Genomic DNA, 12,487 nt, shown 5'->3' on the forward strand with positions numbered 1-12,487 from the left:
TAAACATCTGTATGTTAGAAACCCTATTCTTAAAAAAAAACAGTCAAGCAGCTCTATCTGACTGTGTTGATTTTGTTCGCTCAGTCGGCTCATTGTTTCACATATTATTGTACTTAGACTTTAGAAATACTGATTGACGCTGGTTGACGCTCCTATAGTAGCATTCAGCTCATTAAAACCTACAATGTCCAGTTTATTTTGGTTGTACAACACTATGAAAGCAGTAAAAAGCCCAAACAGTAAATATGTAAGTATAGAAAAACAAAACTATAAGTACAACGGTGCTAAAAGGATTCATCGAGCAGAGGGGAACTAACATAACAGCTTTGTGTGATCACCTACCAAATCATCTACAAAGAGCCACTGAAACATTTTAGTCATACACTGAGCAAAATGTGCAACAATCTCAGATTGTGCTGATGTATAATAAGGGGAGAATGATTTTTGTTCTAATTTCTCTGATGACCTTCTAAAGCAGTAAAGCTTCTTTGCAAGCAAAAACATAGACAGTGACAGAGGTGTTGATATCTAACCACCAGGGGGCGGTGTCGGTCCAACCTCTACATTCTGCAAAGCTCTCCCAGCCTTTTGGGCCATAGATAATCAATAAGTGATGAGAAGAAAATCAAACATATAAAACAAACACACACAGGGTCACTGACATACTGTCAATACACATAGATAGGTGTGTATTATTAATAAAGAAAACACATCAGTGCCATCAAACATGCAGCAGCAGAGTTATTTCCACAACAGATGGCAGGAGGCAGCCGCTGCTTCCTCGAACAGCAAATGGACGGCTTGTTTGTTTATTTATTATCTATTCTCTGTCCTGTGAGTATTAATCAGCTGCATCGCTCTGCCTTCTGGCTCAGGTGCAACAGCGGCCCACAATGCAACTGACATGCAGGCAAACAATGAAGCTGCCAATATAAGGCAGATTACCTCGAGTAATAACTCTCTGGATATGAGATGATGGAGCCGAATGAGCAGCCCTGGAAGAGAGAAATAGATCAAGATCCAAATGTTGACTGAGCATGAGCCTGAAGATGTCATCAACTCAGCCTGAATGCATGCCTAAGTAATATTTTATAAAGTAAACCCAATTAAAGAAAAACAAGATTTTCTCATTCTCCATTCTACAAAACTGGCACAAACCTATATGTTGTCCAAGTCACCAGTACAACTAGTTACAGGCTGCATTTTCCACATAAAGTGACTCCTCATGTGTTTTGTTGTCAGGTTCACTAAAGTTAAACCAGCCGTCGCTGTTAACCGACAGATTAAAGGATTGGTCTGACATTTTGAGAAGAACATTTATATGACTTTATTTAACTGAGCAAATAAGCCTAATTTTCTAAATTTGTTTTTTTAATGGTGATTTATAGAGACGTCTTCAAATGTTGCTAATGTATTGGACAAAACCAATAGAACATGAAACGTCATGAGTAATTCCTGGAGATTTTCAGTTTTTCTTGCATTTTACCGAAGCTGTTCTACTTTTCCAAAACTGTTATACTGATTTCAAAACAAAAAATACAAAAATAGATAATACCATTAGACATTAATACGACTGTAATATGTGTTTTGTGTGAGTATGCTTTTAATACAGAAATATGTGATGAGGTCATAATTTCTAAGTAGAAAACATCAACAAAACAGCAGGATAACAAAAGAAAAATATATAATAAATACCACACCCAATAGAGATATATTAGGAGAATTGATTAGCCCAGAGAGAGCCAATCAATTTGACTTCTTCTTTATGAGTTTTCTTCCACTGCAAGATGCTTATTAGCTGGAGCAGCAGATATTAACATGGCTTTAAGGAAGATATAGTGAGTCCTTCGGATTCTCAAAACTCACAAAGTAATAACTCCAGGCTTACTTGGAGAGGGAAAAAAAAATGTTATGTTATGTGGGAAATCCAAGGCAGCCAATATTGAACTGAAACAAACCTGCAATAACCTTGGATCCCTGTGTATTTGTGTGTGTACTGAATTGGTAGAAACAATGGTCATAATGTTGTTAATCAATGATGCTCTCTGGCTTTCCTCCCAACAGCACTCAGGCTCCAGATTTCTGCCGCTGAGATGAACTCGCCAACATCTCAGACTGCTTACGAGCTGCAGCACGAGCAACTTTCAGAGTTGTGCAATATGTGCAGTTTAGAATATATACTGATCCATCAAGTATGAACCACATCAGGGAAACCTAGTTTAATAATAATGTTTTTCTATCTTTGTATTGTTTTGCTTTTAACTCAAAATAGACACACCACCTAATTGGACAATTCCTGTATTGAGGCTGGTGCTGTTTCTGCTCATTGTCTCATGAACCATATAAATGATTTAACGTACCATCATAAATGGCACTGATAGGTCCCAGAAAATAGTAAATCAACTCAAAGGTCCATGTGCATGCTTTTTCAAGGCTTACAACTGCAGCTCATCTCCATAATCATGTCCCAAACCTAATATCACGTGCTAATTATACACAGTATGTACTATATAAATACTAATTGACGTTGTTCTAGCAATTACTAGATTGAAATTTCAACAAACCTCGTCATTGCATGCTAACACAAACTTGGATTTCAATCAAATTGCAACTTTGGGAAATGTTTTCCTCAAGATTTAATATTTATGTTTTAGTTTTCTCAAAAAACACTACCACCCACAATGAATGTTCTCCTCCATTTCCTTTGTGCATTGCATTGTGGGAGAATAGCATCAACAGCACATTCAAAAATCACATTAAGTAAACACACTGTTTTGCTTTGAGTGTACTTGTGTGTACTTTTATATCTGACTCTTTTCTAGTGTGTACACAGACAAAATATAATGTGTAATTATGATATCATTGTCATGGCACATCAGTGACTAAAGCTGGTGTCAGGTGACACAATTGTGTCACATAATAACAAATATCTTTGTTATTATGACCGTGAGAAGCGATTGAAAGCTCTGTCACAGCTCGTACGTGGAACTTTGAGTTGGTTTTATTTTTTCACTCCTGCTTTTCTCAGTTCAGCAGTCTGTCATGTGTATCTTCCAGGTGACTGAAAACAAGAAGCCTGGACCTGCAACTCCTCCCCAAATGAGATGGAGGATTTCCCAAAACCTATGCAGCGTTCAGGCTGTCCTTGTGAACTTGGAAATTTGAAGTGGGTGCAGACTAGTACTTCAACATTACCTTGGGTTTGAAGAAATTCCTTTTCACAGGCTTGATGTCAATAAATAAATAATAAACAAAACAAAACAAAAATATATATATATATATATATGTTTTTGCAAGTGGTGCAGCTTTTGGTGTTATACATTTTATTTGATGTATTCTTAAATGCAATAAATGATAAAGTTTTTGACAGCAGACATTTTGACTTGTCGTAGAAACTACTAACATTAACTATGGCCCTGTTGTATTCAAGTGTTAATCATGGCAATACAAACATACATATATATATATATATATATATATATATATATATATATATATATATATATATATATATATATATATATATATATATATATATTTATTTTTCATTTTTGATTGACCTCACGCGGGCCAGACTGGAGAGCCCGCGGGCCACAAGATGCCCAGGTCTGATTTAATTTTTCACTTTTATATATATATATAGTGAAAAATTAAATAAAAACTCTCACGGTGTTGTTTTTTCCCATTTGATTAAAACTTAAGAGTCTTTTGGGAGGTGATCTTGTTCTTAGAAAATGAGATGAAACAAACAAACACTTGCATGGCACACATGTTTTGTATTAGGAAAGCAGCTCCCACTGAGCAAACTGCTGAATTGACAATTTATTATGTCTGATGTGCAATGTCAGTGGGTGTTTCCAGGCAGCAGATGGTGACAGTTTGCCCACTTAACTTCAGCGCAACACATTCGAAAGCACGCATATGCGCTTCCACACCTCGACCACAACAACAAACAAACCAGAACTAACAAATTCATAACCTTCCAATTCCTAAACCACCCTCTGAGAAAAGCAGGCACCTTACGCCACATGCATGCATACACACACACACACACACACACACACACGCACACACACACACACACACACACACACACACATACACATGCATATCTCCCAGTGACAAAAGCCAGCCTGTATCGACCATGACATCAGTCCTGTTTCCTGCTGATGAGAGGGGAACTATGGATGACAGATTGATTGAAAGATCTTCCTCCCTCACGCATCCATCACTTCAGCCTGTTTATCATCTTCTTGCTGTTCAATCCATCTGCTGGAAAGAGAGAGAGAGAGACAGAGAGACAGAGAGAGAGAGATCCATTTAGACCAGCCCTGACCATCAAGTCATCCAGAGGGCTTTTAGACAAAATATTGCTGTGGCTCTGGCATAACTACTCACAGAGGACAAGAGGTCCACAATTTGATTGGCCTGAATTAATACAAAGTGACATTTACTTGACCGTTGCTTCCTTTGAGCTAATCAAATGCCAAATGTTCTGTATTTGATTCAGTTTAATAAAAGCCCAACATTTAATCTCAATTCTAAAATGATGGAGGTGGAAGTTTGGATTTCGATTTTTGGATCCATTAATTTTTCTTCTTTTTTTCTCACCTGCCACAGTGCCTCTCCATTTTGTGTGTTTTGTGTTCTGTATCAGCGTGGGTTTTCTCCATGTTGCTCCCACAGTCAAAAGACGTGCAGGCTCGGTTAATTGTTGACTCTAACTTGTCTGTAGGTGTGAATGTGAGGGAGATTGGTTGTCTGTCTCTATGTGTCCTCCTGCCTACGCTCCAAGAGGAGAGTGACAGGGAGAGTGACAGGGCCCCAGGAAGCGGCAAGGTCTTGGTTAGGATGCTGTGAAGCTAACAAAGCCTGAGCCGCAAGCCACTTTCCCAGCTAAACTATAGCCGGTCACAGAGAACCAGACAGGTTGAGTGTAAAAATATTTTATGAAACTGTAGCGGTACAAAATAGACTTTTGCGGGCCGCCAGAGTCTGTAATTAATGGGAAACACTGTCAATCTAAACTGTTGATCCCACATGCCCTGGATGTCTGCAAAGTGAGCTGAACATTTTTGGATGTCGATGGCACTTGTGCAGAGAAACTCTCATTGAGAACAACAGCAAAATAAACTAAAAGCTCAAGAGCACCAATTCAGACACCCGTCTGAAAGAAATGCCAGGGCCAAGGCTGTAGAGCACTCTGACGGCAGATGCAAATGCATGTCCCTTTATCCTTGAGGATAAGGACAAAGGAATGTGTCAGGCATGGAAAGCCTTGATAAAGAAAGTTCAGTAGGAGCTTAGAGAAAAATGTGTATGAAACAAAGAATACTGCAGAAAAGATTTTAAACATTGGCATGCACACTGGTTGGTAAGAAATCCACGTCAATGTGGCCTCCAAAAGAACATATCACTTGTTTTATAAAAGTCTGCAGCAAAGTATTGAATGCTTTTGGAACATGACTCATTTCTACAAGCAGACATTTTCAAAAAACATTGAATATAGAACTCAAGGTTTAGTTGACAGTAGATTAAAGTGGAGAGAAAACAGACGAGACGGAAAATTGATTAAAAAAGAGTGAATAGAAAGAAGAAAGAGTAAAAACTTTTCAGAGATGAGGTTTTGTATCATCGGGCTTTTCATATTCTCTCATACATACAACTCCATCATAATCCACTTTTGTGTGAGTGTTGTTGTTGTCCTTGATGATGGGGATGGTGACAATGTTGATCATGATATCAGTGATGTTGGTTGTGACAATGTTTCACGATGCTGGCTTTCTATGCTGATTTTGCTTGGTATTTCACTTATATATTATTGTATTCATACCGTTGATTTAACTATTGTCATTAGTAATGATTGATGATTTTTATTGATGTTCCAAATTCACCATTTTTATTCTGGTAATTGCCAATTGGTGCATCAGTAGTATATTCAGTCCCCCGCCATTTTTTATGTTTTATATTGGGTTTATTTAATTATGAGTCTGAAAGAACATAATAAATGGGAAATGGGAAGTACTTGTATAGCGCCTTTCTAGTCTTCCGACCACTAAAAGTGCTTTAACACATGTCATAATTCACCCATTCATTCACTGATGGCAGGGGTCATGTGCCACCTGCCAATGTGCCACCTGCCCATTAGGGCTGATTAACATTCATACCACATTCATACACCGCAGGCACAACTGCAGCAACTTGGGGTTAAGTGTCTTGCCCAAGGACACATCGATTTGGACTCGCGGAGCCGGGGATCAAATTGCCGGTCCTCTATTTGGAGGAGGACTCTGCTCTACACTGAGCCACACACACCCTAATAAATATATATATATATATATATATATATATATATATATATATATATATATATATATATATATATATATTAGCGCTAAAAACAAGTACATAATAATATTAATAATGAGAAATATGATTATGTTTTAATTGTGGTGAAAACTGGGAGTGTTTTTCAGATATTTGTTGGACTCTGGAAACCCAGATTGAAACTGGGACATTCCCGGACAAACTGGTACATCTGGTTACCCCATCGTCCGCAGTGGGCCTTGACAGGCCGCAGCTAATTGATTGCAGTTCACTTTTGCTTCTTGATATACTGACGTTACATACTAACGTCAACCAAACTTATCTCTCAGCGAGCAGAGAATTGATCTCCAAAACTCCGTAAGCAGCACTTCCGGCGGCCAAACAACGTCCACGCCCTCTCGACAATCGGCCAGTTCTGAATGGACTCGCAGAACTCCCCCGTCCTAAACAGGCATAGCACTAGTCGTGACATAAAATAAAGTAATCTCAAAACTTCTCATTTAAATCTCTATGACCAGAATCAGCAGCCTCAGTTACGGTGCTGAAGGTCAGTCATGGGTCTTTCAGAGAACATAGTCATAGCTTTTTCCTATGTGTGTCTTGGAGATTTAAGCAGGAGGAGAAGGCTTTGAAATTATCTAATTTTATATGATGATGGGACTCTGTGCTGCCTGTACTTATTACAGCCAGTGAGCTTTTTTCTGTTTGCCGTCTAATCCTCGCTAAGCCCATCGGGTTCTTTGGCACCAGCTAAATTGGGTTGTCCACTGTTTGATATGGAGTGACCTTCTCTGTAGCAAGGGAAAGAGAATCAGGTCTGCGAGGACATGGTCTCTGTCCTGCCATTGTTATACTCCTTTCTTCCTCAACTCCAATCTCCATATAATACCTCCTCCCCCGCTATTTTATATACACTGATTTGCTCCAAATTGGCACTTCCACCATTGTCCGACTGACCGATAGCAAGAATCTGAGAAAACTGTGTAGGAAATGGTCTCAAAATTACAAAATTGTGGCAATTTCATATGGAAGTTCTTTGTGCTTTAGCATTTAATTGTCCTTCCCCGTCTGCCTATTTTGTCTCTTTTATCTCAATTTCAGACTCAAATGATTACGTCTTCACTATTACTTTGTGTGTAGTGGATTATCAATCAAACGTCTGCAAGAAATGTTGCAAATCAATCTTTTTATGATTTGTTTGTAAATGACAAAAAAAATAATAGATTTCAGTGCAATTCATTCTACATATTACATTGTAAACAAGAGACACACACACACACACACACACACACACACACACACACACACACACACACACACACAATGAATACCTCTGATCAGGTAAGTGTGGCAGGCGCAGCAGCATTTTACTGTTAAAAAAAAACAATAATTAGTTCTCTTAATTTTGAATTACAGATATATTTTAAGATTGTGATTTTGCTCAAGGAGAAGTACCAGGCACGGTTTCACACATGTGCACCGGTGCGACCAATGAAAACGTTGTTTTGTGCTTAGGTGCTGATAGGGGATTTTTTTTTTACCTGAGAACAGTGCCACGGTAATGGTTTACTGTTTCCAGTCTTTGTGCTAAACTAAACTAAGCAAACTGTCTGCTGGCTGTAACTTGTATTTAGTGTACAAACATGACATCAATCGATTAACTTGCAGCAAGAAAGTTAATCACTGTATCTCCTAAAATGTTGAATTACTCCTTTTCGTTCACTATTGTTTAGGATATACAACAATATTTGTGATAAATACTTGACTCTATAGTTATTACCACCACCAAGCAATCCAATGTTCCAATCCAGTTTATTGTACAGATATTTTCCACACTTTCTCACGGAAAACACAAGGAAAACACATCTCATTTGAATAGAAACCCTTCAAATCCTATTCCTCTGAACCTCTCTAAAAACCAATCTGCAGCTGAGGGTTTGATGATGGGCTCATACTGGACCGAGTTTTCATCAAGGTCAGTGACACACAGTAACACGGAGTGCGGAAAGAGGATACTGAGTGGTGTGTGCTTGTTCGAGTGAGGTTGGGGCTTTGGCCTTCAGTCATCTGTGTTGTACTCCAAAGCTGTGATATATTTCCCTAGATCAGGTATTTCCCCCAGCGTATCTGGCCAGGTTCTATTTTTATGCCTCGGCACCGGCAATAGCTGTGGCTGGAGGCGTTGTGTTTTCAGGTTGTGCATCTGTCCTGTCCAATTCGCATGAACAAGATATCTCAGGAACGTCTGGAGGACATGTCTTTCGATCTTAAGTCCACTCGTGCTTAAGAATGAACTGATTTGAGTTTTTCGTGGTTAAAAATCAAAGTTTAAGGTCACTGTGACCTAATGTCTGTCCCATTCTTGTAAACGCAATAGTTTAGGAACACCTTACTTAAAATGTACAATACAAATGTGCACACACTTTCACATGCATTCAATTAAGTGATTAGAATGTGTTGGTCAAAGGTCACTGTAACCTCACAAAACACGTTTTTAGTCATAACTCAAGAATGCATATGCTAATTATGCTTATTTCACACTAATAGGATGATATGCTGAAGTGATGGCATTGTGGTCAGACATGGATGTAAACTGCTCTATGACTGGTTGGCAGAAGCAAACAACCGCAAAGCAGAAGTTCTAGTTTATCCCTTTTATAGCAATCTTAAAAAATAATGTATCTCAGCTATGTGAGCCTCATGTTTTATACAAACTCATTCTCCGACGCAGATGCTGTGAAATTGCTTTTATAGGTGTGTTTACCGTTGCCTGTAATGCTTCCAGCACTACAGGCAACACACACACATATTTTTATCAATCAGTCTCTTTGCAGATGGCTTTCAGTGTCACTGCAGGTGTTTTACAGTGCAGCAGGTCTCTATGTATGATTTTCAAAACAGTTTTTCCTCTCTCCTCCTCCATTTATTCCCTCCATGTCTATCTTTTCTGCCATTCTTTTTCTCTCTCTCAATATGTCCACCTCTGTTCTTCTTCCTCCCTCCTCTGCATTCTGCTCCTCTTGTCCATCTCTTTTAAATCTGCAACAATCAGCACCAGTGGAAAGGCCTTTTTCCAGATGTTTACCATCTGCAATTTGAGTCAGAAGTGCTGTTGTATACACCTCCTCGCACCAATAATGTAATGCGACATTGATTAGTTTCCCCATTGAACTGCATATTCATCAGAAGAATTTGATTTATTTGTTTGAAGAAAGGTTTCTATGATCTTTATCTCTAATTGTCTCAAATGATTTCCCTTAACAGGCTTTTCCCATTTGTGAAACACATTTGCAATGTCACAGGCCATAAACATGAAAAGTATCACAATTTAATTGCAGGCTTCTTTTGCAATCTGGATAAACGCATAGCAGCGATATTAAGAGCAATGGTGACTGTGTAATTGTGATGAATGTTGTGTGTCAGCGTGAGTAACACCGATGGAAACACAAGCCTCTGTGCAAACTGACAAGCTAACCCGCCTCATTGGGCCCATTGCCCAGCATGTGTCAGCACACACATGCAGCATGCACTGTCACACAGGATTGTATATTATATAATATATACTATATGTATGTAATATATACAACAATAGGAACCTTTGCAGTTTCCCTTGACATTAACATGTCCACAGACATGTGAAAATAAAACCCTTATTCTTCACATATCTGCAGAGTAGAGAGACAGTTAAGTGTTTTCACAGCCACAGACAACACAAAGTTTAATTTCATGACATCAAAGAGCCGTCTCTTCCTTTCAGTCCCAAACCGTCTATTTGTTTCCTCCACTGAACTTCAATTTTCTTCCGGAATGTAATTGTCTGTGAGCAGCACGATGCCTTGCCTTTCATGTCTGAGCTAATGTTGTTTGTAAACCCAGTCTGTGTGTTTAAGTAGAAAATGTGACCGTGAAATGTCTAGAAGATGATTTAGATTTTTCATTATTCACTTTCTCCTTAATATCTACAAATGTTCAGGGAGATTTGTTTTGACAGGATCTTGTTTTTTTATTTGAGACCATTTTCTCTATGGTGCTGGCTATAGCTGCAATTTTTTCCAGTTTGTTTTACATCTCACCTCACTGCAGTCCATTATCAGTATTTGGTATCAAGAGAGTTTATTACAGCGAAAATAATCCCTTTGATGACTCAATTTCCACCCGCTAGGATGTGTTACCCATAATAGCACCCATGCGCTTTGACATGTTTGTAACATATTTTGTATCTTGACCACTACTGACGAGGGGTTATGAGCAAAAACATTTTCCTGCTGTTTTACAGCCTCCCTGATGATTTTCGCTTCTGCTGGCTGGGTGCTTTCGCTGTGTTCCCCCGATCCGTCTCAGCATGACCCCGAGGTCATTTTATAATGCTACGGCCAGAGATGGGCAGTATTTCTACTTGTATTTGAAATACGTGTTTCAATTACTTTTGAGTATTTTGTAATTTGTATTTAATAGGGCCGATAAAAAATCTAACGTAATTTGTAACAAAATACTTTAGAGTGGAGTAATTTTGTATTTAAAATACTCAAAATATGTTCAGTCTTCAGATCTTCAAGTTCAACGGATTGTCTGTCAAGATAAATATTGTATCTGAGTGTGACAGATGTCAACTAGCTTGATGTATAATTTATGTCTGGTTCTGGCATAGACTATTGTATATACATGATGATGGTTATATCAAGCTAGCGATCGATGCAAACATGCTAATGATGCTAGCATGCTGTCTATGCTAGTGCATAGCCAGTGTTTAGCAAGTTAACTTATCAGTCGAGTAGCTAGCTATAGGAAGAGGGAGATTGGGAGCTTATTACGTGCAATACGTTTACGTTTAAGTACTTTTTATATATACTTTTCTATCCAGTCTGTATATTAATATTGTACTGTTTTACTGCTTATTTATATTTATTTATATTACTTGATTTTATTTTATTTTATTATTATTATTTATTCACTTGTGAACAGTGCTGCTGTAATCCTGTAATTTCCCCACTGAGGGACTAATAAAGGATGATCTTATCTTATCAAGAGACGTCTGACCATCTAATCTTGCACTGTATTACAAGTTATGCTGTATCTTCTTAATGTGAATGTCATAATGCTATATCAATTACTGGCAGATAATATAGTTTACAGCAGGGATTCCCAAAGTGTAGGGGTGCGCGAGCTGCCTCTAGGGGGTGCGCGAGAGGAAAAATGTAATGGTGGTCTAATGGTGTAATAATTAATATTAAACATAATTTTAAAAAAATAAGTAGGATTTTTTAATTATAACAATTCCCTTTGTAAGATTTACATTTAATTACAGTTAAAAACGTACAATTTAATAAATAGATGCACTTCCGGTCCGGCCGCCAGACTGTCTTTTACTACACACTAGCTAGCCTAGCTTGTGCACCTAATGTCATTTCATTCATTCAGCAACATCCATGAAAATATGTTAAACTGGCTGAAATCGGGGAAGCTGTCAGGTGGGACATCTGAAGCTATCAGTAATAAAAGAGGAGAGGGACAGAGAGAGAGGGAGGAACCGGAGGCGAGAGAAACGGAGAGGTGCGTTGGGGAGAGACCGGGAGAAGAAATCGACCGGGAGTCGGAGAAAGAGGAGACGAGAATGAGCATCAGACTGGGAAAAAAAAAAGAGGAAATATGATGACAATTATCTGGGTCTGGGCTTCACTTGGATTGGCAATGCAGATTGCCCGAAGCCACAGTGCGTGTTGTACAGAGAGGTTCTGGCTAACAGCTGTCTGAAGCCTCTTATTTGCGCCGCCACCTGAACACCAAGCATGCCAGTGCAAGTCAGAAGCCCCTCACATTTTTTAGATCAAAATTGGAAGAGTTACAAAACAGCCAAAAACAATTGCAGTCTCATTCATGTGTTGGGTCTACACCAGGGATTCCCAAAGTGTGGTGCGCGCACCCCTGGAGCCTCCTTTTTTTTTATTTATATCTGTTTCTGAGCCTATGCATGTGCCACTCTTTGTTCTTTACGTGGCTTACTGTGTTTAAGTAAATAAATGTGAAATGCAATCTGCCTCTGAGCCTGTCCGTGTGTCCTCGCCATCCTTATTGCTCTTTAAAAGTAACGCCTTGTGTAACTGAAATTTATACAGTGGACTAAATCTAGTAACAAACGCCACGCGTGAGCAAACAGTTCTCG

Source organism: Taurulus bubalis, assembly GCF_910589615.1.
Source record: "Taurulus bubalis genome assembly, chromosome: 2".
Taxonomy (NCBI): Eukaryota; Metazoa; Chordata; class Actinopteri; order Perciformes; family Cottidae; genus Taurulus; species Taurulus bubalis.